Source organism: Physeter macrocephalus, chromosome 18 (assembly GCF_002837175.3).
Source record: "Physeter macrocephalus isolate SW-GA chromosome 18, ASM283717v5, whole genome shotgun sequence".
Lineage (NCBI taxonomy): Eukaryota > Metazoa > Chordata > Mammalia > Artiodactyla > Physeteridae > Physeter > Physeter macrocephalus.
The window spans coordinates 37,476,978-37,503,886 of NC_041231.1; the positions used below are offsets into that span (position 1 = coordinate 37,476,978).

Below are 26,909 nucleotides of genomic sequence, written 5' to 3' on the forward strand. Positions count from 1 at the left end.
TAATGTCAGACTTTTTCTCTTTTCTCAACACTCAGCCCCTGGGTGAGCTCATCCAGTTTATGGCTTTAGATACCATCAGTTTATTGATGATTCTCAAATTTATATCTTTGACCTCAGCATCACCTTTGAATTCTAGAATCATCTGTTCAATCGCTACTCCACCTCTCTGCTTACATGTCTCATAGGCATTGCAAATGCAGTGAGTCCAACCTAGATTCTTAATTTGCCCCATTCCATTGGTCTTCTTTCAGTGTTTCCCATCTGATGTTCAGGGCAGAAATCTTTTCATTATCTTTTGGCCTGTCTCTCACATCTCATATCCAGTTCATGAGCAAATTTTGTTGGTTCTCCTTTCAGTATATATCTAGAACTCAACCCCTTTTTACCACCTCAGCTGCCACAATCCTAGCCTAAACCACCAAAGTCATCTCTCACCTGAATCATTCAATAATCTCCTAATTGCTTTCCATGCTTATTGCCTCTTAACGAACTCTTCTCAACACAGCTCAAGAATGATCCTTTTAAAAGTGAGGCTATGTCCCTCCTTTGCTCAAAACTCTCCCATGGCTCATATTTCATTCAGAATAAAAGCCAAGACTCCTTCACCAGTAATAAATCATGTGGCTATCATATCATCACCTGATAGGATGTGATGACAAGGGCAGTTCATCTCTGTGGTATTCTTCCCCAAACCCATAACCCTAGACTAAACACAAGGGAAACATCAGAGAAACCCATAGTGAGGGATAATCTACAAAATACCTGATCAGTGTTCTTTACACTGCAAGGACATGACAAACAAGGAAGGACTGAGAAACTGTCACAGAGCAGAAAGGACTAAGGAGACATGTTTAAATGTAGTGTGGTGTCCTGGATTGGATCCTGGGACAGAAAAAGACATTAGTGGGATAAGTGATGAAATATGAATAAAGTCTGGGGTTTAATTAATTCTATTGTACTAATGCTATTTTCTGTTTTGACAAGTGTACCACAGTTGTGTGAGATGTTTGACATTTGGGGAAACTGGCTGAGAGATCTGCTCTGTGAACTATCTTTATTCTATGAATCTAAAATTATTCCAAAATTAAAATTTTCTAAAAAAAAAAAAAAATCCTTACAGTGTCCAACCATGTCCTATGTAATCTGGTTCTGATAAATGCCCTAACCTCATTTTCTATAACTTACCCTCTTAAGCCATACGAAACTCTCTCGGATATGCCAAGTTTGTTTTTGCTTCTGGGCCTTTGTACTAACTGTGTCTTTTGCCTGGAATGCTTTTTCTTCAGTGCATGACTAGCTCCTTCACCTCCTTTAGATATTTCCTCAAGTGCCACAGTATGAGAAAGGGCTTCCCTGACCTTTTCCCTCCCCCTGTTCTACTCTCTATTACCTTTTTGTGCTTTATTTTTCTTTGTAGACTTCTGTGTGTATGCTGTGTGTGTGTTTGTGTGTGTGTTTGTCTTTCTTCCTCCACTAGAATGAAGGAGGAAAATGTTTCATTTACGCTGTGTCCCCAGAATAATGCCTGGCATATAGAAAGGACTTATAATTGTTGAATGAATGGCTAAATTTCATAAAAATTTAGAGTGAGCATCCAATCTCAGAAGGAGCAATAGTCCTTTACATGGAATGAATTTAGCTTTATGAAAAATTCATAAAACTTAATTTTTTAGTTTGTTTTGCTATGGACTGTTAAAAACTTGATGGCTGATAGTGGCCTACCAGTTGAAATTTTAGAGCCATTGGGCTAGGTCATTTTCCCTTCAAATGAAAGTGGTATTTTAATTATTCTAAATGCATGCTATTCAATACAATAGACACTATCCACATAGGACTGTTTATATTTAAATTAATTAAAGTTAAATAAAATTAATTCCGTTTCTCCATTGGACTAGCCATATTTCTAGTTCTCAAGATCCACATGTGGCTAGTAACTACCAAAGTGGACAGCACAGCTACAGAACATTTCCATCGTTAACAAATGTTGTATTGGCAGCACAGTTTTAGACAGATAAGTCTTTGTTTTAATACCTTCAGATAATAAAAATCAAATGATAATAGCAGGAACCGTAACTTACTGGCATTTACTATGTGGTATGCACCGTGCTGTCTGCTTTCTAAATGTCTCAATCCCCAGTTTGCTGGGAGAGGTAGTGTTTTTACTTTATAGATGAGGGAATTGAAGGTCAAGGAGAGTACGTGTCCCAAGACCTCACACCTGGTAAGCCAGGTTTCAAACCCAAGACTGCTACCAAAGTAAGGCCTGTGAACGCTGCATTTCAAAGAAGTTGTACTTACAACCATGGTGTGTCTTTGGATAACCATCTCTCATTGACAGGCAGCAAGGTTGTCAGGATATATTTGTTCCTTTCCCATCTTTCCAATTTCATCGATAAACTCCAACTTTATTCTGCAGGATAAATTTTATCCTAAATGCCTCCTCATCATCTGATTTTGTTCCACATGCTTTCAGGTTCCCCAGTGTGAATGTTGGTTGCAAGCACTGCTCACTGCTGATGGGTAGGGGTTCTGTTTGTGGTGTGATGAAGGATGGCAGGGCCATATCATGGCCCTGGCCATTTCACTTTTCTCTTTGAGTTGCTGGTTGAGTATGTTACCTCTGCTTGTGCCCCAACGGGATTGTGCACGTGGATGAAGTCCCAGGCATCAACAGAGCCGACAATTGCACATAGCTCCTCTGGAATGGAGGCCATTGGAGCATAGGAGGATGTTTTCTGAACGATAAAAATAGAAACTCTAGATTGTTAAGAGAAAGCCTTCTGCGAGAAACCCTGCTTGCTTTGGGAGACAGTAGCAAAACTAGTCTTTTAAATCTCACGTATCTAGTTCAGAGGGGATTTTTGTTTCTTATTTTGGATTGCTGTGGCTTACAATTAAGAAATATGTCTAGATCTTATATTCTATAAATAATTTGTTTCTAGTGTAAATTGTATAGTGCTTATATTGTGTGGCCAAAGGGTATTTTTGGAGGCAACTGAAGAGAGAATTTATTTAGAATGATTTTCCTTTCTTATTTAAGCATTCAAGGAGGGAAATGGTCTGATGCATAGTAACTAGGCCATGTGTCTGTTATTAAAGTCACTGTTGACAATTTGAATAATATTGTTCTTGAAGAGAACAGCTAATTGTGGTGATTGACTGCTAAAATTCAGCCTGTCAGACCTGACCTATTTTTCTGTGACTCAAAAGAAGATAGAAATATGTTAATGCAAATAAATGTGTCATAACTGTAACCCCTGCATAATTGCCTCAAGTTCAACCGCTTTACTTTATAATGCATTATGTACAATTACGTCATGGACTCTCATGGACTTTTGACTGGAATGTTCAAATATAAAGCAGCCAATCAGAGATGCTATAGCATGTGCACAGTTGGTTGAAGGAATGCCACAGAGGTGGTGTGTTTTGAGCTAGGGTTTGGGTAATGGGTTGTTTTTTTTGTTTGTTTAATTAATTTATTTTTTAAATTTATTTTTGGCTGCGTTGGGTCTTCGTTGCTGCATGCAGGCTTTCTCTAGTTGTGTCAATGGGCTTCTCATTGCGGTGGCTTCTCTTGCTTTGGAGCACGGGTTCTAGGCGTGCAGGCTTCAGTAGTTGTGGCGCGTGGGCTCAGTAGCTGTGGCTTGTGGGCACTAGAGCGCAGGCTTAGTAGTTGCAGTGCACAGGTTTAGTTGCTCCACGGCATGTGGGAATCTTCCTGGACCAGGGCTCGAACCCGTGTCCCCTGCATTGGCAGGCAGATTCTTAACCACTGCGCCACCAGGGAAGCCCAATGGGTTGGTTTTTGATGGGAAGAGATGAACTGGTGGGACATTCCTAAGAGTAGAGTGTGCACACAGGTGAAGGGTTTGGGAAATCTGTTTATATATTAAGGAAAAAAATACTCAGTTCAGTGATTGAAGTGTGAGAGACAGGTCTTGAAAGACAGATTTGGGGTCAGGGCAGGAAGGGCTTTGAATGCTCAGTAAAATAATTTTTTCTTCATATGGAAGGAGTCATTCAAAGTATTGAAGCACCATGCTTTAGAGAGCTAAATTTGAATTTAGAGTAGAAGCTGCAAATATGTATACAGTACAGTGTTAAAGACATGAACCCTGGAATCACACTTTCCTGTTTTGAATTCTAAGTAACTTAAATATGCTTAAGCTTCGGTTTCTACATCTTTAAAATGAGAGTAGTAGTAGTTCCTACTTCTTAGGGTTATTGTGAGGATTAAGAGAAGATAAACAAAGCACATGTCATAGTGCTTTCCTTAGCACCTGACACGTGTTGTTGTTATCTTAATTTTAATTTTGTTATTATCACTTGGGTGAAATATGCCTAAAAATTATTACAGTAATCTATGTAAGAGGTAGTACATATCCTGGAGATGCTGGGAGAAGTGGCAAAGAACATTTGAATGCTGTTAGTAGTATTTTACTTTTATGACACAATCTTTAGTTTACCTTTTTTCCTACTTTAACAATAAAATGCTTAAAAACGCAAATATTAACTATAGTTAGTTCTATAAAGAAGGTAATATTTTCTGACGTACGTAATTTTGGCATACGTAATTTATAACGTTCTTTCTTTTTCCTGCCTAATGACTTTGAATTCAAGGATCCCCAGGGAGTATCCTACTACTCTATAATAATTTGGATAATTTTAAAAGCACTTTACTATAATGCTATATGGATGCAGACTTGCCTTATTCAACCACTACTGGGTTTGAAATTTTCTTTATCATCCTTTCAATTCCTATTTTAAAGCGATGGAGCTTTTTCTCATTTTCTGTTTATCATTGGAGATGTCTCAGTCAATGTCATGTGTTCTGCTTAAGTTATTAATAAGCATTATAACTAGGAACCTTCTGGAAAAATTGGCAAGGACTGTCACATCTTCCTTGATTGTTTTAGCTTGTTGTTATTGTTTTTGGTTTTTCTTAGATGATTCTCTGAGCAAAGACTAAAACCTTCAGACTTTGTACTTAAGTATTGTACTCAAGTACCCTTAGTTCTTACAGTTTGCTTTGTACTTGAAATTCCTAGAGGGGAACCTGGAGACCCCAATTCTATTCAGCTTGATACTCACAGACACTGTGACTTGGGAGGCTATTGTCATTTCTCTGAAACCACCTTTTTTACTTGTAAAATTTGAAGCTTGTCTGAACGTGCCTTCCAAGTGTCTAAAGAATGGTAGAAGCGCCTTTTGTGTGTACAGCACTGTGCTTGGGGCTGGACAGAGGACAGACCTTGCCTCATGGAATTTACAGTGCAGTGGGAGAACTGGTGAGAAATAAACACAAGAACATCTCTACCAGTTGTCCCACTAAAAAATATCTATCCATTAGTATGTAGGCTCTAGGAAGGCAGGGACTTTTTTGGGTCTGTTTTGTTCACTACTGTATTTTCAATAAACAGAAACAATGCCTGGAACATGGTAGGCGCTTGATAAATATATTCTAAATAAATATGTTACATATATTTTTAAGTATTAAAATAAAATACATGCAGCCTTGAAAATGGCATTCTGTAAAATCATGCAGTAAAAGTATTGGGACTTAGGGGAAAAATAGGATTGGTACAGACTGTTCAATATCTATGTACATTTGTAACCAAAGCACTGGCAAAAACAATAATTGGCATCCCTCCCCGCACCGCACCAGGAAAACATACCCAGCCCAAGCAGGCATCTAAGTCCAGCTGGAGGCTGTTTCAGGAGATTTTTTTGGTGAGGCTTCTGTTAAGGAGGGCATAGAAAGAAGTTCAACTTGCTACAACCTGAGAGCCAGTTAAGGCTGCAGTGTGACTCTGGGGAGGGAGGAGGACATGCAGGAGGTTTTTTTGTTTTTGTTTTTTAAAAATTTTAAAAAATAGAGCTGAAAAGGCTTTAGTCAAGCTGACACTTACTTCCTTTCTTTCCTGTAGGAGGTTGTAAATCTACTCCTGTATTCTTACTCCCCATTGCCTCAGAAAAATTGCTTATGAACCAACACAACCTCCACATTATACTGAATTCATTCACCTGTTCACCAGTCACATCTGAGCTAACTGGTTTTGTGAAAATACATCTTGTGTCAGAACACACCATGTATGTACATAAAATTAAGAATGGGGTGAATGCTGTGGATGAGAAGAAAGGAGTAGTTATGATGAGCAACTTGGAATCTAAGCAGGGCAAGTGAGGAAATGACCAGGGAGGGCTGATGATGACGCAGTGGGATCCACGCATTGGAGAGCAGGATGAGGTGGAAGTAGTTGAGCAAGGAAGATGGAGGATGGAAGGTGAAGTTAAAGGGTAGGATATTAGCATAAACAGGAGTTAGTTTTTGGTGTTGACAAGGTTTTGCGAGTAACTGTGAGCATGTTGCAACAGGGCAAACTGAAAGATAATCGGAGGTGAGGAAGTCAAAAACAAGAGGCCAGGGAGTTTGGATGAGTCCTCCACAAGTATGTGGAGGTTACCAAAAAGATGTTAGGAGTTGAGAAGGGTAAGAGAGCCGATGAGCCTAGGAATTCTCGATGGGATTGTTTGTATGCTCTTCCTCCCTGACCACCAGCTGGGAAAGTGGCTTGGGAGTGGGCTGGAGACCCTTCTCACATACCCATAGTGCTTCCAGCTATCGTCTCATCTCTGCAGACTTTCCCCTTTTCACATCTCTTTCCTGTCCTTTTAAAAAATAACCATTTTCCATGTACTTTAAATTTTATGCAACTACAAAATGTTAGCAAATATTTTGAGCCTCTGTTATGTTCTTTACGTGGTGCTAGGTGCTAGGGAGATGATGGTAAGCAAAACAGGATTCCTGACCCAGGGAAATTGCAGAGAATTAATTTAAAACAAAACAGAACTGAAAAAGTCTTCTTTGCACGTTGGCTGCAGGTATTTTGTCTAACTTGACAATTGCTCATAGGAAAAATCATAAGTAAAATGCAGGTCACAGAATTTTTTTATAGGTAGATAACATGTATCTTGGAGCAGAATAATAGCATCTCAGTTGCAAAAGTAGTTTACTAAATAGAAAAATGATAGATTGCATGAGGCATAGTTCTCGTTTTTCATAAGTGCTAGTGCTTGGGTTGGCAGGATGCTGGATCTGAGGAGCTGAAGTTCTGGCCGGAGCCCTGTGAATTGGGGGTGAGTGGTTGTTGATGGGCTGGAAGCATCAGTAAGATGACATCCCATTTTCCTTCAGAACCCAGGCTTTGTTTCCTTTCATGTTAGTGTCAGTGCCATCCAGCCAGTGACCAGCAAGAGCACACTTGTTGAACATTTTGGATCTGTTACTTGTTGCAGTGAGAGAGAACATGCATTATGGAGAAATGCGGAGTCTCAGTAATAGGGTGTTAGAAAAAACCTATTATAGGATTTGGGCTTGGGTTGAGTGATTCACAGAAGAAGGTTTTGCTCTAGATTGGAGGCTGTGAGAAAGTGGGCACAATTCTATGACTGAGTAGCTCAATAAATCTTATATATAGGAAGGGCAGACTAGATCGAAGATAAAATCATCATTGGTAAGTAAGCAGCAGTCTCTCGTTATAACCAAGGGGGTGTTTGGTATTATGTTGGTGGCACAGTGTCCTTATTACCGTCTGTGCTTAGGCAAGATTGTGACGTGGTTTTGTTTTGTCTCGCTTTATCATGGTCTCAGAGTAACCTTGTCTGAAGTCAGTGTTCTCTGAGGTCATTTGTGTCCAACAGGAGATTAACACGGACTCGCTGTGAGAGCCAGGCCAGCTTCTGGATGTCAGATAACACTTTTTTTTTCCTCTCCTGAGTATGCTGACACTTTCAGGACCTCCTCTTGGAGCAGTTAACAAATGGGAAAAAAAGAGGGGGCATGCAGAAAGAGGGGACCAAATCTTAAGAGGGAGGTTTTACTGAAGAACCTAGGTAGGGGATGGAAGGCTGAAGTGAGGGTGGAAGAATGGAAAAAGAGCTGGTGTTCATGAGAAAGGGGTTGCCTGCGGGGAGATTAATAGGATAAACAAGGGACAGATTGGGAAAAGTGAAAGGAAGGGGTACAGATTCCCTCCCACCAGAGGCCAAGAAATGAGGTGATAATAGGAAATATATGCCAAGTGAGAGAGTTAATTCTCTTGGGGGGCTGCCAGCCATTGTGTTGGTGGCCATGTAAAGCCCTTAGCAGGTGCCTGGCTCATAGTGGGTGTACAAAGTCTCTCTTATTTTTATTAGTATCTCTGAGTGTCCCATGGGGTAAAAGGTAGAAGAGAATGATGTGTGAAGGCTTTCCACATTGTTGGGATGTAGAATACTTGCGTATTTGTAGAGTAAGAAAGGGTTTGTAACCTTGGGTATACTTGCATATTAAAACCAGTGTGTGTCAATGAGTTATCACCACACACCTGTCACAATGGCTATCATCAAAAAGACCACAAATAACAAATGTTGGTGAGGATGTGGAGAAAAGGGAACCCTTGTACACTATTGGTAGGATTGTAAATCGGTGCAACCACTGTAGAAAACAGTGTGGCGATTCCTCAAAAAGCTAAAAATAGGGGACTTCCTTGGCAGTCCAGTGGTTAAGACTTTGCCTTCCAATGCAGGGGGTGTGGGTTCGGTCCCTGGTCAGGGAGCCTTAAAAAAAAAAAAAACCTAAAAATAGAACTACCATATGATCCAGCAATTCCAATCCTGGGTATATATCTAAAGAAAAGGAAAACACTAATGAGAAAAGATACATGCACTCCAATATTTGTGTGTGTGTATAGACACACACACACACACACACAATGGAATCCTACTTAGCCATAAAAAAGAATGAAATTTTGCCATTTTCAACAACATGGATGGACTTGAAGGGTATAATGCTTAGTGAAATAAGTCAAACAGAGAAAGACAAATACTGTATATTATCACTTATATGTGGAATCTAAAAAATAAAACAAACTAGTGAATATAACAAACAGATTCACAGATATAGAGAACAAACTAGTGCTTAGCATTGGGGAGAAGGAGGTGGGGAGGGGCAAGACAAGGGTAGGGGATTAAGAGGTACAAACTACTATGTATAAAATAAATAAGCTACAAGGATATATTGTACAGCACAGGGAATATAGCCAATATTTTATAACTTTAAATGGAGTATAACCTTTAAATATTATGAATCACTATGTAGTACACCTGAAACTTATATAATGTTGTATATAAACTATGCCTCAATTAAAAAAAAACCTCTGTGTGTGTGTGTGTGTGTGTGTGTGTGTGTGTGTACTTTTTAAGAAAGCCTACTTACTCCAGGCTTTACATAGTGTCTTTGTCTTGCAACTACAATAATTTCAAAGTAGCTCAAAGTTCTATAGTTAAATTTCTCAAACACCACGAAGAAGGATAAATAGACTGTGGCAGTACTTCCTTGTAATAATAAACAAGGACACTCCTTTCCTGCTCTGTTTCTCTTGCCATCCCTGTTTCTATCACTGTGAAAAACTCCTTGCCCCTCACCCAAGGTGTAGCTGTAAGAATTTCTGATTCTTTTTTTAAAAAAAAAATCTATTTTGTTTCCTCCTTATTCTAGATTTGGACTTTTTTTGATCATAAATAGTGCTACCTTAGACACCCTTTTACATAAACACTAAGGTTCTTGTGTAAATATATTCGTTGGGTAAGTTCCTAGCAGTAGGATTGGCGGGCCAGTCAATTAAGATTTTGCCACATTACCTTATATATGAATTGTGCTCATTTAGACACCAATAGAATTTGAGAGGGCTTCTTTTTCCATACTGTGGTCAGCCTTGGCTGTGCTAAACCTGAGCATTTCTGCTGATCTGAATCTAAAAATATTATTATTTAGTAAATCTAATTGACATATAGGGAACATACAAAAACTTTAAAACTATATATCACTTTTCATTCTTCTTCTTCTTTGTTGCTCTATGTATCTTTTGTATTGATGTAAAGTTATCTAAAAATATAATGCAGAAAGATGTGGGTGAATTAACATGTATTTTGGCAGCCTTCAACTTTCAAAGATGATGTTTTGTAGAATGTTTTTAAAACTGTATTTGGTGGATAGGGAGCACTGCAAATAAATTTTAACATAGAAATGGTCTCTGAAGGAGTGAGGATGCTTTGATAAAAAATTTACCCTCTGGTTGACCACCAGGGCTGGGACATGATTAGTTACTACAGAGAGATGCCAAAGAGAGCTTCAGTAGCTAAAGTGCAGGTGCCAAGAAGCAGTGGATTGAAAAAAAGGGTAGATTTACATAAATTGCAGGGCTAAAGTGTCAGCAGAAATAGTGTGGTTGCCCTGCCAAGTCAACTGTTGGTTGTCATTTTTCAGCTATTTTTCTTTGGTAGCCCTTGAGTTTGTTGTTCTCTATTAATTTGTCCCCTCTCTATTTGACAAACATGGTCGCCATTTTCTAGCAAATGTTGCCTTCAGTTTGTGTGCCATCTTGGTTTTGGGGAGAATGTTTTTCCATCTAAGAAGCATAATTCAGTCGGTGTGATGTGAAATGGGGACAGTGGTTAACAGGGGTCCCACCACAGCGCTGACAAGCCTTGCCCTCCCAGCAAAGGAATCTCCTCAAATGGGATCATTCATACTGACCTACTTGGATTCTCTATTTCTGGTTTCCAAGATGTTCATTTTAGGCACAAAGATTCCTTTGAAAAATGAAATGTGAAGAGGTGAGGACAGTTCAGATGCCACAGAGCTCCATTTGTCAACATAGACAGCTGCCTTGCGTCTGGGAGGGAATGAGTTAAATTCCGAGCTTGGTCTGTGGGGGTCAGTGTGTGTCTTCATTGCTGGCATGGCAAAAGGCACCTAGCTGGGATGTGGCTTTTCACTGGGAAGATGAGGGAGAGGAGAAGTATGATGGCTTCAAGTAGAAGCCAACTTGTTCTGGAACTGGTTGTTCCCAAGACGGAGGAAAGGTTTGTGTGTAACCTGAAGCTTGGTCAGGCTTAAATGAGTCTGTCTATTGGTCTCCATTTGACATGTCACAACCATGGGGCTTTTGTATGGTTATTTAGGCCGTAGAAACAATATGACTGTGATGTATTTTACCTCGAGCTATAGCAGCTGTTCGTTCATTTGTTCATTCATTCATTCATCTGTTCATCTATTTAACATTTGTTGAGCAGTTTATTGTTAGAGAATTTGTTGCTGAAGAAGATCAGGTTGGTGCCTGACCTCGGACCCTCCATTCTAGGGGAAGCCCAAAACTGGGTAAGTAGTTAAAAGTGTGGTGATGGTTCAGAAAGGGGAAGGACAGAGCATGTGGGGAGGGTTATGCAAGGGCACTTAAGCTTATTTAAAATGGTCTAGTAAGGGCTTCGCAAGTAACCGATGTTGCAGCTGAGAATTAGGGAGGAATTGCAGTTGGCCAGTGGAGTCAGGTGGAAGGAGCAGGTGGTGGTGGTGTGGTGTTTGTGCCCCTGGTGTTCCATGCAGAATGACATCATCTGCAAAAAGTCAGGGAAAGAGAGAAATTATTTGTATAGGAAACTAAGAGGAAAGTAGTATGCTTAGAGCTAAGAGAACTGACCCTGCATTCAGACTATGTGTTGTAGACATTTCTCACAAATACGAAAACAGAGGCTGTAATCTATGACCATGAACTGCTATGCCCTTCCAATAAACTACGATACCTTTTGTATTATCTGCCGTTCTCAGCACAGAGTATTTTCATTTGGGCTCACCACCCTCAATAATTTTTAGCATTTCAAGTCCCATGATGGGTTGTTAGTAACATTGTCTTTGACTACTAAAAACATTTTAATATGCTCTGGACAGTGAATGACGGTAAAATGGTATCTCTCCTTGCACCAGTGAGTGAATTATCTAAGCTTCTTCCATGATTCATCCTAACTTCTTGTGTGCTTGATTTTTACTTTTTACTCAGAAGATGCCAGGGCATCTCATTGTACTGTTGTGTAGATTGTTTCAGGAATTTTGAAATGCTTCTTAGGTTTTGTGCAAAAATGATGGGATATTTCCATGGATGTCAGTAGCATGCCTTGGAATTGAGTGTGGCTTTGGGCAAGTGTGTAACCGGTATGTATGGTCTTTGGTTTTCTCTTCTGTAGGTGGTTGCAAAGCTGCTGAACCAGAACTCCATGTAAAGCACTTAATCTTCTCCAGGGTGTGCTGCATAGTAGGTGCTCAAAAAACAAGAGTTACTGTTGTTTTTTCAATGAGCTGATAACTTTTGTTGGGCTCTGAAATGACATCCCTTGACTTCTTTAACCAAAGCAGGCAGAATAACATTGTTTAAATTCACTCTCTAGTTTTGCAGAAGTGGGTGGCTTCTGTGCTATTGACACTTAACTTGCTAATGCTTAGTCAGTACCTAATGTTAGCTTGACACAAAGCAGAGAAAAAAAGAGAATCTTAGTAACAGATGCCAAATTGCCAAATTAAATTATGGACTTTTGAAGTTCCTTACCTCAGTGGGTATCTCTGACAGATATTTGTTCAGAGCATATGCATAAAGTAGACATTCATTTTTTTCTCTCAGTTTCATAACATTGTTTCCATATTTGGTGGAGAGATTTCTCCACCTTAGGAGTCTTGATAAGAAGCAGAATTTAACTCCCCCAGAGAAGTGGAAAATACCAAATGCTTACTTTTCAAGTTTCCATGCACCTATCTCTCAAGCAAGTGACCTTGACTCAGCCAGTCACATGCATTTGTTCTGGAATTTGAACAGGAATTTGTGACACTTTTTTTGTGGCAATGGTAAAATCTGAAGCACCCGGGCTCTATGGGCAATTGCAGTGGAGCCAGTGGCAACATGCATCTGTCAGTGTGTGGTGATGGTTGGGGCAGCCAAGTCAGATGCAATGGTGGTGCTTTGGGTTGTGATCCTAGCTGCAAGGCATCTCAGCCTGGTTCTCTATCCCTCCCAGTGATCCTGTGGGCTGCCCCATAACCTTTCAATACATTTCCACTTCAGTCATCAATTTATGGCTTGTCATGCAAAACCCAGTTGACCTACATTGCATTTGCCCATGCAACCTGTTTTTCATAAGAGCGTTTCATGGGGTTACTCTGTTAGAAAACATGATGGGAAATGCAGAATACCATGATGTAGCAAAACTTAGGGACAGTGCTGAATTGTGAAAATGACCATGCTTAGAAAGTCCCTATATGTGTCTGCAGCTAATCTTGTCTGCAGAAAGTTTCGTAATTACAGTTTAAGGTATTGCAGGGGATAAATAGGTAGGCAATTACTAGTACTTCCAAATGAAGGCTAGACTTTGTTTTGTTCTTTGTGTCATCCAGAGGAGTCTACTTTTGTTTGTTGTATTACTCTGATTATAATAATTATAAACAATCATAATACACAACCAATTCTTTTTTTTTTTTTTTTTTTTTTTTTTGCGGTACGCGGGCGTCTCATTGTTGTGGCCTCTCCCGTTGCGGAGCACAGGCTCAGCGGCCATGGCTCACGGGCCTAGCCGCTCCGCGGCATGTGGGATCCTCCCGGACCAGTGCACGAACCCCTGCATTGGCAGGCAGACTCTCAACCACTGCGCCACCAGGGAAGCCCCGTTTTTTGTTTTTTTTTTTTTTACAACCAATTCTTTTATGCTCTTTCCATGTGCCAGGCACTTGCCATAAATAATTTACATTTAAATCCTCATAACAGCCATGTGTGGACAATGTTATCTTTATTTTCAATTGCCAAAATGGAGGTTCAACAAGATGAAATAAACTGCCCAAGATTATTAGCCATAAAACTGTGATTTTAACCTGGTGCTCACACTCTTTGGGCTAATTGAAACTAAGCTATTAAAGTGTCTCTCAAATCAGGGAGCAGGAATTCTCTTACCACCTTGTTTTCAAGGCATCACAGTTTTTCTGGCTGGTTCTCTAGGCCCAGCACTGTTTTTCACTGTTGAGCTTTCTTGGCCTTCAGGTTTCAGCCTAAAGTCACTTACAGAGGCAGTTTCTGACCTTTTAGTCATGTTCGCATATTTTTCTGTCAGAGCGCTCTTTGTGGTCTGGAATGGTATATTGTGTGGCTATTTGGTTTACATTTGTATCCCCCTTAGGGCTGTAAGCTTTGGGAACCCCAGGGTCCATGTCTGTTTTGTTCACCACTGTATACTTAGCCCCCCTGCACAGTGCCTAGCCCATAGACAGTCCCCAAATATCACTTAATAAATGAATGGGTCCATCACCTGCTAGAGGTTAGGTCAGCATTTCTTAAACATTTTTTTTTAATTACCCACCTAGGAAGAAAAATTAAATTAATTCTCCCTAATGAGAGAAATTAAATACTAGGGAATAAAATTTTAAGGGGGTAGCGTTGGCCTTTGGATGGCCACCAACCATTGTAATATCTAAGTTTTTCTCATCACCTAAGAACCAGTTTTTGTCGGTTGGTGGCAATATCACCCCTGTTAAGAATGCACGGGCCAAGTTTTTGGTTTCTTGGTTTCAACTTCTACAAAATGGAGCTAGGAACATCTAATTTGTAGGGTTGCTATGAAGATTAAAGAATCAGTATGTATCAGTTCTTGTTGTATTGTAGATGTTCAAATATGGGTACAAGGTGTCCTCCATTAAATGTTAATTGAATATTAAGAATGACTTCAGTTGGTCAAGTAATTTTCATGTTGATGTTATGGTTTTTATAACATGCAAATCTGAAAGATGAGACATAAACAAAATAGCATTTACTGAAAAGGCACAGAGGTTTATCCAAGATTTCTTCATTTAATGGTGATTTCTGGCCTTGACAGTTTACTTAGCTTAATTCAATTTTGAGTCTTCAGTTGTGGAATTTCCTAAAGAATGCCTGATAGTGTAACTTAAGCATAAAGTAAAAGCCCACACCTACAGTGTGGATGCATTATTCATTTTAGAGCATAAAACATAATAGTTAGTACAAAGCACACCTACATGGATTCCCTCAAGAATATGCTGTCAGGCCAGTAATTAAATTATGTAGAAACAGCTTAGCTGTATTATATATGCATTCTCTGGGCTTAAAAACAGATTTTGAGTCGTAAATACTAAAGCCATTTGGGGCACGTTTCCTTCTTTTTAGTTAGATAGGCTCAACAAATTATTTTTCCTGTAGATAATAACTTTTTTTAAAGGAAACATCAGAAATGCACATCTCCATGGCAACTCACTAGAATCCCTTGCCAAGTTCTCAAGTGTCTGATTTATCAGCCCCCAGGTAGTTCACTTTTGCACAAAAGAAAACTATTGTCAGTTAATTAGGAGAAAGAAATTAGATCAGGAACTTTACTTGCAATTTAGTTTACTAGAGTATGTGTTTACATATGTACCATTGATGATAATAGGAAAATATCTGTTGATCGTAAAAGTGCCCTTGAAGTTTGTGCTTGGGAGATTTGTTTGTGTTTAAAGTATATGTTTTTATACTGTACTATGTTGTCAAGGATGAAATACGAAGGGAAGTAGGCTGCCCCTCAATTCCACAGAGCAGCACTCTTTTGTCTGAATGAATTTAATGCCATGACTTCATGGAAATTTCAAGTGTATTTTTCATGGTTAACTCATTTGAGAATTCTCTGAAGCTTGGAACTGGTGCTTGTTTACAGGTTAATAATGAGGAGGATGATACTAGGGATTATTGAAACTGCTCACTCCCTATGGTAAGAGTGAGCAGCCAAGTTGGGCTGGCCCCCAGGTAGACCCTTGTTTCGTGTCTACTTTTTTTTTTTTTTTTTTTTTTTTTTTTTCCGGTTAGCGGGCCTCTCACTCACCGTTTTGGCCTCTCCCGTTGCGGAGCACAGGCTCCGGACGCGCAGGCTCAGCGGCCATGGCTTACGGGCTTAGCCGCTCCGCGGCATGTGGGATCTTCCCAGACCGGGGCACGAACCCGTGTCCCCTGCATCGGCAGGCGGACTTTCAACCACTGCGCCACCAGGGAAGCCCTCGTGTCTACTTTTGAGAGGACTTTGGGGCTAACTTCACCAGGCAAGACCCTGGTCGTCCTTGTGAGTCCCTTTGAAAGAGGAACAACATAGTTTATCTGTCCACTTTTAAATGAATATTTACTGAGCACTGGTTATGTGCTGCATGCTCTGCTAGAAATTAGAATGGTGAATCGACAAAAGTGTTCTCCATCCTCATGAAACTTATAGTCTGTCTAAAGGCACCTCAAAGGAAATTTCCATGATGAGGAGTGAAATCAAGGAGAAGTGCCCTGATACTAGGAGACCACAATTTAGTCTGGGAGGCCAAGCAAGGCATCTTGGAGACCTGATTAGAAACTGGAAGCAGGCCAGGTAGAGAGGGGAGAAGTGCATAGGAGGGAAGCAGAGCAGGGGAGAAGATTCAAGACAGGGAAGATTCTCCAATGATGTTCTCCAGAAGCTGAAATCAGTTGAGCTCTGAAGCTAGTGAGAGAGGGAGGGGAGTGGCGTGAAGGAGGAGTGGTGAGGAGGAGGCTGGGCAGGATGGCAAAAAGCTTCGAATGCATGGACTTGATCCATTGGGTAGTGGGGAGCCTTTGAAGGGGAGAGGAGTCTTCAAGTTTGACACCCTGGCTGCTCTGTGGAAACTGGGTGAAGGGCTATGTGGACTCTGGGGCCCTGCTCCATCATCATGCACCCCATTTTCTGAGCCTGAGTTCCTAAAGGGGCCAGTGGCTGTGGCTATCCACAATTTCCTAGCCTGCCTATTCTAGCCCCTGGTTCCTCTAGCAATGTCAGTTGAAGTTGTTTTAACTTCAGTTTCTGCAGAGGGGCCCCAGTGTTCTTTTCAGTGTCCGAGTTCTTTGCTTTATCTAATGGATGTGCCCCTTAACTATAGAGCCGTCCCCCACCCCATATCACTAGCTGGGCTATACTTGCCTATACCCTGTATTTTCTTTCCTGCTGGAGAGCTTAGAAGCTACCATTTGCCTGTTTCTAATGAGGCACCAGTGTGTTCTTTGCCAGTGAGGCAACTTGCGAAAAGTTACCAGCTCCTGACCATAGCCTAAGGACAAAGAAAGATTTTAAGTGTGAAGAACAGCACAAATTTCCACCTTCCTCAGCTGCTACTCTTTCTTGTTAGCTACTCGACCATTGGGGATTTATAATATCTTACTTAGCACTGTTTGCCATTACATCTGCAAAATGATAACATATAGTAAAGCACTGCTTTAAAACTAGAATTTAAGAAAGTATAGGTAAAACAAGCAGGTGTATTGAATTTCTGACCTGTTGACTCAAGCGGAACTTGCTAGAATTAACTCGTGGCCAACAATTTTATTTTTAAAATATTTGTTCAGAATCTCTTTATGAATTTTGGAATTACCATCTTTATGAATTTTAGAGTACTAAGAACAAACATAGTATTCCTGGCAACAATTAGAGATATATTTGTGGTGATCCCTCTGATATCTTTATGATTTGATAGGCTGAATCATGGAAATTCTACCCTGCCCAAGCAGATGTAGAAGCAGATGTCCCAGAAGTAATTGATTGGAAACTCTGCTTGAAGATGTGTCAGTTTATTCCCACATTGTCTGGATCTGATAAACCCTTATGCATTTGGGGGATCAAATTACCACAATTGAGTTTGCAGTGTTGCCAGCTAGTTTGCATGCTGCAAAAGTGGAAGCAGTTTACACTTAGTAAAAATGCCGTCTATGAACAGTGAAACATTATTATGTGTGCCAGCCTTTCACTTCTTGATCTCCATTTAATCTAGAGGAGGCTCACAGTCATTGAGGAACTGAGTTTTCTAGAAACCCCAAGTGTACAACTCTCTAAGTATATCCTCCAAACTCTAATGCCTAACCACCTGTTCTTCTTCCTCCCTTTAAATAAATATTGTGCCAGGGAATCTTCTTGGTCCTGAAGATATCATGGAGTGGACAAGATAGATATGTCCTTAATCTCATGGTGTCTAGACTGGGATGTGTCCTATTGTTTGCTGTTTACCAAGTAACTGAACACCATAAAAATCATTTTTAAAAGCTTTTTTTTCCTGAGAAAATTTACCTTCTCCCAACCCTATGTTCAAATTTCTAAATGTAAATAAAAGGTAATTGTGATCTTTAAGATACTTTAAGCCTATGAGATGGAATATTCTAATGCCATTACATATAGTATTTTTGAAAAATAGTTAGTGGGAAATACCTCAGGACATAATGTTAAATGAAAAAGGCAGAATATAAGCTTAATATAGCATATGATCCCTTTTTTATTTTATAAATAACTACAGAGATATGAACATTTGTAAATAGTTTGAAAAATTAAAAAACAGATAAGAGAGGCTGGGTGGAAATCCAGAATATTGTTAATAGTTATGTGTGGGTAGGGGCATAGTGGTTACTTTTTTTCTTAAACTATTCTATAGTTTTCCTATTTTCAAAAATAATATGTATTAATTTTATAATCAGGGGAAAGTGTTATTGAAAATAATCCCAGTCTTGAATCCCTATGAAATAGATATTTTATTGCTATAGAGATGCCTGCACCAAACATCTTGACTTTTTTTTTTTTATAGCAGAGAGAACTGCAGCTGATGATAATTCTCCTATCTCCTGTTTCTCATATTCTAAATGCTTTACCTCCCTCCTTGAAGTCACCCTTCATTTTGCTCATCTCCATCTAGTTCTTCTGGTTATTTAACTAAATTATTATTGGTATATAGGAGAAATTATTATAATTCAGGTATAGGCTGACTTATCTAGCTATGTTGCATCTATTTAAATCCCAGCCTAGGCAAGGACTTAGATATGTTAAAAGTGGTGAAATTAAGTAAAGATAATGCATGATGTGAAAATCCATTTGTGGTGCCTTTGGAGGTGTAGGGTAATATTGATACACTGTTCATGAAAGGGAGGAAGAAGACTGCTAGAGGATTCTGGAATGCCACTCAGTGAAAAGCTGGGACCTTAAGAGGAGTTCCTAATCTGGGTGTGTGTGTGTGTGTGTTTGTGTTACAAGGTCTGCCTATATGTATGTGCTATGGGTATTTTTTTGTATTCAGAAAATTATATCATATATTTTGGGGATGAAATTATATATACAATAATGTATATAGTACTCTTTTTTCCAAATGAATGTAGATGCTGTTATAATGGATACGAAATTAATTAACTCATTAGCATCATCATTGTATCCTAAAAATGCAGTTACTATCCTGAGGTCCTTCATAATAATGCTAATGATGATAACACACCTAACATTTCTTGGGTACTTAGTATGTGTCAGATTCTATGCTAAGCTCTTCATTCTACATTAACTTTGAAATGCTGTTTTGTTATTGGAAAGGTGTCTTTATCCTTGGAAAAATTGGGAACTACTGGTTGAGAATGTCTGGTGTAAATTCTAAGACCCAAAAACTTTGGAGGCAGTGTAGTTTAATGGGTTAGAAGCTGAATCCTGGTGTCAGCAAGACCTGGGTTCAAACCCTGGCTCTGCCCTTTTCTGGTTGTGTGGCTTTGAGAAAGTTATTTAGCATTCCTTGATCCTTCTCCCCATTTGTAGAACAGAAATTACTGTTACAAGATTAAATAATACAGGCAGAATCCTTAATGGTGCCTGACAAGTAGAGAGTGCTCAAAAATGATACCTATTTCATAATGAGCTTATAGTCACAGAAGCCACATATGTGATTTTTTTGTAGGCTTGAGTCTTAGGCCCAGAAAAAAGGAGGTAAAATTTATCCAATATTTAAAAGCTTTAAACCTTGACCAAGATAAAATTTGACAAGAAAGCAGATAAAGTTTAAGGGACAACTAAACAGAATTAGGCAAATAACTTGAGGAACCACCATCTATATTACCAGCTATTGATTCTCCATACCCATTGGATTTGCTGCCCAGTGCTCTCTTTTGGGAACACAAATGGATTTGTTTTCTTAAGTGAGTGTTCCCTCTGCCTTAGTTTTGTTCTTGGCATCTTTTGCGTCTGGCCTTGTGACCTGATGGTAGTTTTGGTGGCAATGCCCACAGCTGGCAAGACTGTTGTTATTTTAATGCCTTTAAATAGTCTGTCTGAACCACAGCCCTTGGATACCAAAAATCAACATTGTAAAAGATAATGGGTCCTAATGAGGTGGGTTGTTAGGTGGTTAGCTGAGTTACAGAGGGTCTTGTTACTGGTCCAGAGTTTGGACAGACATTAATAAGATGCTGGAGTAACTGGGCTCCTGCTCAGAATGCAATGTTCTCCAGTGACTCACTTTGTGGAAAGATACTGCCTTTTTCTAAGAGAGCACCCTGGACTTGGGGAAACAATTTGGAGATGGGCTTAATGAGGAAAATTTCCATGGTAATCGTAGGTATTGTCATACACAATTATGGAACACAGGCTCTTGCTTGCTCTAATCAAGTATTTAGTTGTCTGTGGACTGAAACATAAAATCTGAGAGCATATTCTCTGCTAATTTCTTCAGTGAAGAAGATGTTGATATCTGGATGACAGATAGTAAGGATTGAGTCTGTTTTATTTTGTTCTAAGACATGGGTATCCTATATAAGACAAGCAGTTATGTTAAGACAAGCTGTTATTTTTTTATGAAGTGTTAAAAGAGTTTATGTGAAAATACTTTTGAAGAAACAATTCAAAGACAACCTGAATCCAACTTTGTGGCTTCGTAATGAGATACACACACACATACACACCATTCTTCAAAAAAAAGTTTTCTTGCTGAGTATAAGTGACTCTGTTGGGGGCAGTGTTATGTCATATTGATGTCACTGGAAGATTTTTCAGTGCTTTCTAAATATGCATCTAATTAAATGTATCTGTCACATTAAAAACTTCAGGGGAATTAATTACAAATGTTTGTGTGTCTCTTAATGAAAATGAGACCTTAAATAGAGTTAGCAGAGCAAAAGTAAAACTAAATCATGCATCCAGTCCACAAATATGTTTTGAATGCCTGCTCTGTGCCAGGCCCTGTGTTGGGGGATGGAGTACCCTGGTGACAGCAAGGCAAGCAACTCCTGCCCTCGTGGAACTTAGAGCAGTCTGACTTCTACACTCAAGGCTGTCCTGTGAATTTCCCCAAGACAATAAAAAATACCTCCCATCAGGTCCTCTACATAAGGCTGTTCTTTGGGTTAGTCTATGAGCTTGTTATGAGATGGCATTTACTTAGCACTTACCAAGCTCATTATAAATAAGTATTATAATTCTTGTTCCCAAGCTTTCAGTTTGTCCCTTGTGTTTTCTTTTTTTAATATGCTTTTTTTGGGGGGAGAATAGTCACAAAGTAATTGGAATGAATCAGGGGATGCTGAATCCCTGATCTGTCATAAACACAGTATGGATAGGAGAATGTGCCTTTTCATCCTATCTGGAACATTTTCAGTTGGTATTTTATGTATTAGGTCATTTAAGAAAAGACTCTATGCAGATTTTAAAGAAATTGCTGTAAAATTATATATAATTAGAGAGTATACCATAATTTGATAATTGGGCTTTTTTCAAGTAAGCAATAATGCTTTCTTTTGTCCTAGTTAGGTTGAGTAGCACTTACTTGTACCCCTTTTAAGCCAGAGGTCAAGAAGTAGAAAAGTGATCAGAAAAATCTGGCCTTCTTCATCTTCCACAAATAGCTCTTAGAGTTACTTTAAGGTCAGAGGCTCTCAGGCCACTGTCCTTCTCTCGGGAGCTTAATGATAGTTTAATCAAGTCAAGAAGGAGATGCTGGGTGATCTTATTCTTGATAGACTCTGATAAGCTCGTAATGGGCAGAAATGTTTTCCCAAAGAGGTTTAGGTTTCAGCTGCACAAAGAAACTGTCTTTCAGGAAATGTGAGCCCAGGTGCAATACAAACTTGTCTTTTGCCCAAGGGCTGTCTTAGTGGAAGGCCCAAGAATCTTTGGACCTAAGACATGTGTGACTTCAATGTCAGTGGTTATGGAATGCATTTTATTTTTCCAAAGCAATTAGTAGCATAGGCTTGGCTGCCTTTTAAGAGCTTGAGTTTAGTGATGCTTAGAATTCTCTGCTGTGGTTGCCAACTGTCCTTTATTCTAGATTGCAGTACAATTGTATATGAGTTCCTCAAACAGGACATTTTGGGAGGCTTTCTAGAGACACAAACTCATTATAATCAGATTTTGTAATTTTAATTTACTGTTACAGCTATTTATAAGAGTGTATAATGTCTTTTGGATAGCTAAGAGAAACCAATTTTCATCCTCAATGTAAGACATTTTTATATCCCCCTAAAACGCACTGCAGTTCATGGATAAGGTATCTTGAGGCTTTCAAAATGGAAAATGGAGTTTTCACCTGAGGACAGTCTTGGTTACAAGTGGTTATTAGGGAAAGTGATTGCAGACTTCGGTTATTGCCGACAGGCTAAATCCTCCTGTTCTACTCAGATTTCCTGCGGTATTCTGCCTAATGGTGGAATACAAAGATGGCCAAACCAATGTTCTGATGGCTGTTTTGATCCAGGCGTTGGAAGAAGTTAGGTTTTTGCAGTCTGATTCTGAGTTAATGGCAACATTTGCTTCTTGTGTAGCCAAGCATGTTAATAAAGCACCCTTTCTGAAAGTGGTCCAGAGAACCGGCTTCTAGAAGCAAAGAGGAATTCTCTAGAAACATATTAAGACTTAACGCTCTTAGTGTTGTAAAGAAGTTGTTCCATGAGAACGAATTTATTGTGCGTAAGAGCATTTTCTTAACTCTTTATTCTTTGCTGATAGCAAAATGTATGCACCTCGTGGTTAGATATTGTCTTACTGTTCTTTTTTTTTAAAAGAAGTCACTTAACAATCTGGGTTTCTACTTAGGGTATAGCCTGTTGTACCCACTGAAGCAAATGGCTTTGATCAATCCTCCCCTGGCGGCTGGGCTGCGTATGGATAGGTAGAGGATTATGGAGTGTTGGGAAGGGATACTTAGCTAGGCTTGTGTTTTAAGAGATGCTTAGAATTGCTTTATGTTCTCTTTTACTAATTCTATGCCTAGTTCCTTACAAAGGAAAAGAAAAGGAAGGAAAAAGAGCTTGGGCCATGCTGATTTCTCGTACTCCTGGAATAAAGTTTTGGTTTACATACAGTTCTCTTAAGAAGAGAAGACTGACCCCAAAATGACTCCATCCCATGTTTTTTAAGTAAAAAAAAAAAAAAAAAAAATGAGTATGAGCATTTTCATACAGTTCAAATAATAAATAATTATAAACTTCCAAATAATAGACTTCCATGGGAGAAGTCTGTACATGGAACAGAAGGGACATGGAGGAAGTGGTAATTCTATTTGTGTGCTGGCCTTGGTGCTGAGTGATGTACACGATATATTGTTCATCCCTTACAACAACCTTGAGAGATAGATACCCAGTCCACTCAGTTGCTCAAGCTGGAAATTTAGGAATTATCCTTGATTGTTCCTCTCACCCACTACATCCTATTTATAATCAAGTACTGATGATTATACCTCCACTTATATTTCACAGCCATTTGACTCCTCTCCACGTCCCCATCTAACCCCCTGGACTAGGCCATTATCATTGTTCACTTCTTATCTGGTATCCCTGAGTCCACAGTTCCTCCTTCATCCTTTTTCTACATGGCAGCAAGAATGATACTCTTAAAAGTACATGTCATATCATGTTATTCTCCTGCTTAAAAACCTTCAATAGCTCTCTATGACTTTTACTGTGAAGTCTAAATTCCTTCCCATGATCTAATCCTTATTAATGATGCCCCTTGCTTTCCAAGCTCCAGAACACTGATTTGTCAGTTTTTCAAACATCCAGTATCTTTCCTTTGCCTTTGTCTAAAGCCCAGTTCCGTTTGCTTCCTTTCCTCCTATCGGGTTCTTTCTCATCCTTGAAGTCTCTGTTTAAATACCACCTATTGAGGTCTCTGTTTAAATACCACCTTCTTTGACCTTGTAATCCAAGTAGGTCCTTCCTCTTCTATGATATTCTCTCTCTTGTCACCCTGTTTCCTTCATAGCATTCCCTATTTAATTTTTAAAATTTGCTTCCTTAGTTTTAGCTTTCTTGCCCACCAGACCACGGGTGGGTACTATGTCTCTCTTGTGTATCATGGTTTCTTCAGTCCCTGGCACTGTGCCTGTCACATAGTACATGCTTGATGAACACCTGTTGAATGAATAAAGAAACTGTGTCAGAGTCCAAGGTCACTTGGGTTTGACGCTATTGCCTGTTCTCTCTAGTGAGCACCTAAGGTCATTGCCATTTTCTCTGCCACCCCCCACCTTCTGTTGTACAGTGGGCTGATGTTGCTGGGGGTTGGGGTTTGGCCTGTGGTGTCTTTATAGCCTAGATCCAGTCCCACGGTTACCCCCTGACTTTAACCATCATTCATTTGCTGGTAGTTCCTAAATCTGGGTCTTCACAACATTCTTACCTCACCTCTAGCCTACATTTCCAGTGCCACCTGGGCACCTTTTGACTGAGCCCCAGGTGTCTCAAACATAACTTGTACAAAACTTGAATTCATCAAATTCTCTAGTTCTCTTTCTGTGTTCCTCATCTCAAGCCAATGGCACACTTTCATCTGCTCAGTTGTCCAAGTTAGAAACCTGTGCATCTTCCTTGGGAGATTTTTCTTATTTCCAAGTCAGTCAGTAAAACCTACCACTTTGAACCTCTGTGTATCCTCCGACTCAGGGCCCTTCTTCCTCTACCTACCATCTCTGCCTTAACTCAGGTCACTGTCTTCTCTGACCTATTACTACAGCAGACTTCTCGTGGGTCTCCCTGCTTCAGGTCAGGTCAGCTCCAGTATATCCTAAGATATCTACTGGAAATGCACGTTTGATCAAGTCACACTCTTCTTGAGCCCTTACATAGCCTCCCCATGGAGGCTGAGAGGAAGTTTCAAATCCCTTAGCACATTAGAAGACCAGGGAAGTACATCGTACTAAGTTATGCACAAGTTGTGGGGAATATATAGGGCAAGGATATGAAGAGCAAGACCTGATATATCACTTGTACACTTTTTGATAAAGTAATGCCTGTGCTTACTCTGGGCTCTGTGCTTGCTATTGTGTATTCAGAGAGTACAAATCTCTCGTCATGGCCCCTTCTTCTTTATGTTTTCTCTGATCTCTTTTTAGTGGTCATTTTTCATTTGTATGTACACACACACACACACACACACACGTGTGTTTATTTCTGTTAGTTTCTACAACGTATAATTGTAAGTTATGTTTTCCTCAGGCAGCCTGGGCTCTAAGAATTGATCAGTGTTTCTAGGTGCATGTTTCAGATTCCTGATACCTGAAGTCAGAACCCAAGCATGTCTTTGAACCCAAGCGCCAAGAATTTTCTGAAAAATTTGAAAGTATCTAGTTTGTCCTTTTGTTCACTGTTGCTGTCACCACCATTGTCAATAATTAATACTTATTGAGCAAATGGTGAATTGTGAAGTACTAGTAGATTTTGAAAATCAACTAATTGGGTCATGACCAACATGTTTTAAATAAAAAAGATTAGAATAGAGCAGAGTGGAATAGGATCAGAGTTTCTCATGTTTAGTAAGTGGAGGAATTGTTTCATGAAACTTTCTGTTAAATCCATGTTGTTATAGACTGCTGTTGCCACCAGCATTCCATTCCCCATTTCTTCATGGGTACACAGCTGGACTGCATTTCCCAGATGCCCTTACATGTTTGGCCTTGTGACTAAGTTTTGGCCAATGGAACAAGAGCAAAAGTGATATACCACTTCCAGGCATGGCCTCTAGAAACCTTGACTCAACTTATATTGATTCAACTCAAGCAACTTGAGTAAGTTGCTTCCTGTAGTAGGAAGCCTATACTAAAGTGTATTTCAGAAAATTGCAATCGAAAAGTTTAGAAGCTTTCGTATTATTGCATTTAATTCTAATAACCATGTGAAGCAAGTACTATTACCATTCCTATTTTACAGATACTGAAGCTGAGACCGAGAGAGGTTAAGTTGCTTGGTCAAGGTCATGGAGCTGGAGATTAGTGGAGCCAGGATCTGAATCCAGGCCATTAGTCTACAGAGCTGGGATTTCCATCATGACATTGTGCGCTCTCTCATGACGATGCCTGGCTCAGGCACAGCCAACACCAAGAGCTTTTCTCACATAGGTGACTGGAGCTCAGTTTCCAGTTATCCTTTTTCATTGTTTTGAATCTGTTTTTATAAACATGATCTCCACAGACATTGTGAAAATACTATTGTGAAATATGACTCTGAAGGCTTCAAAGTGTCGTGTTGGGGATTAGCAGTGTTATTCCCAGGGATTCTAATGTGAGTCTGGCTGCCAAAAATCTCTTCCACTGTTTTGGAAAGGACAAAGGGTGGGGGGTATAGTCCCATCTATAGGGGAGGAAGGGTAATTTCTAACGTATGGCTCATGATTTACTATCTTGAAGAAACTTTTATCTGTGGCTTGGTAGCTAGGCATCGTCAAGCCAAAGATGATGAAAGTGTTTATGAGGAATGGACTTACTAGTTCAATTATTATTTCAAGGGAATGGCCAACAGGAAAATTATACCAATACAGCTTTTAGAAGCTAAACTCCAATTGTGTCTTTGTGGACAGCTTGATTGTTTTAGAGCAGTTTATTCAACTTCCATTATATCTTCTCAATAACTGATCTCAAGGAGTTTTAGTCTTAAGGAAGGAGGGAAGTCATCTGTCTTGTCACTCAGCAGTGAATTTAGATGCCTGACTGGATGTGGTTGTCTAGACTCCTTTGAGGATGGGCTGTATTTTTAATATACTTTACCTTTACCTTTTCTACTATTTCCCACAATGTATAGTACTGTCCTGTTTTAATTAAAGAGAACACACCGCCCCCCCCAACATATCGCATTTATACACATTCATGGAGAACAGGTCTGGAAAGCAAGTTTATGGCAGACTGTTGATGGCAGTCATCTCTGATACTGGGATTACAGGTAAATTTCACTTTTTCCCCAAGCATTATGTGAACCCCGCGCCCTCCCACCGACCAACCAAACCCTCCCAAAACCACTCACCAT

General features: G+C 39.6%; 1 protein-coding gene across 3 annotated transcripts in view; it reads left to right on the forward strand.

The window, feature by feature from the left end:
• ERC2 (ELKS/RAB6-interacting/CAST family member 2) overlaps positions 1-26,909 on the forward strand; it is a 991,464-nt gene that overhangs the window by 221,118 nt on the left and 743,437 nt on the right. The window lies entirely within an intron of this gene.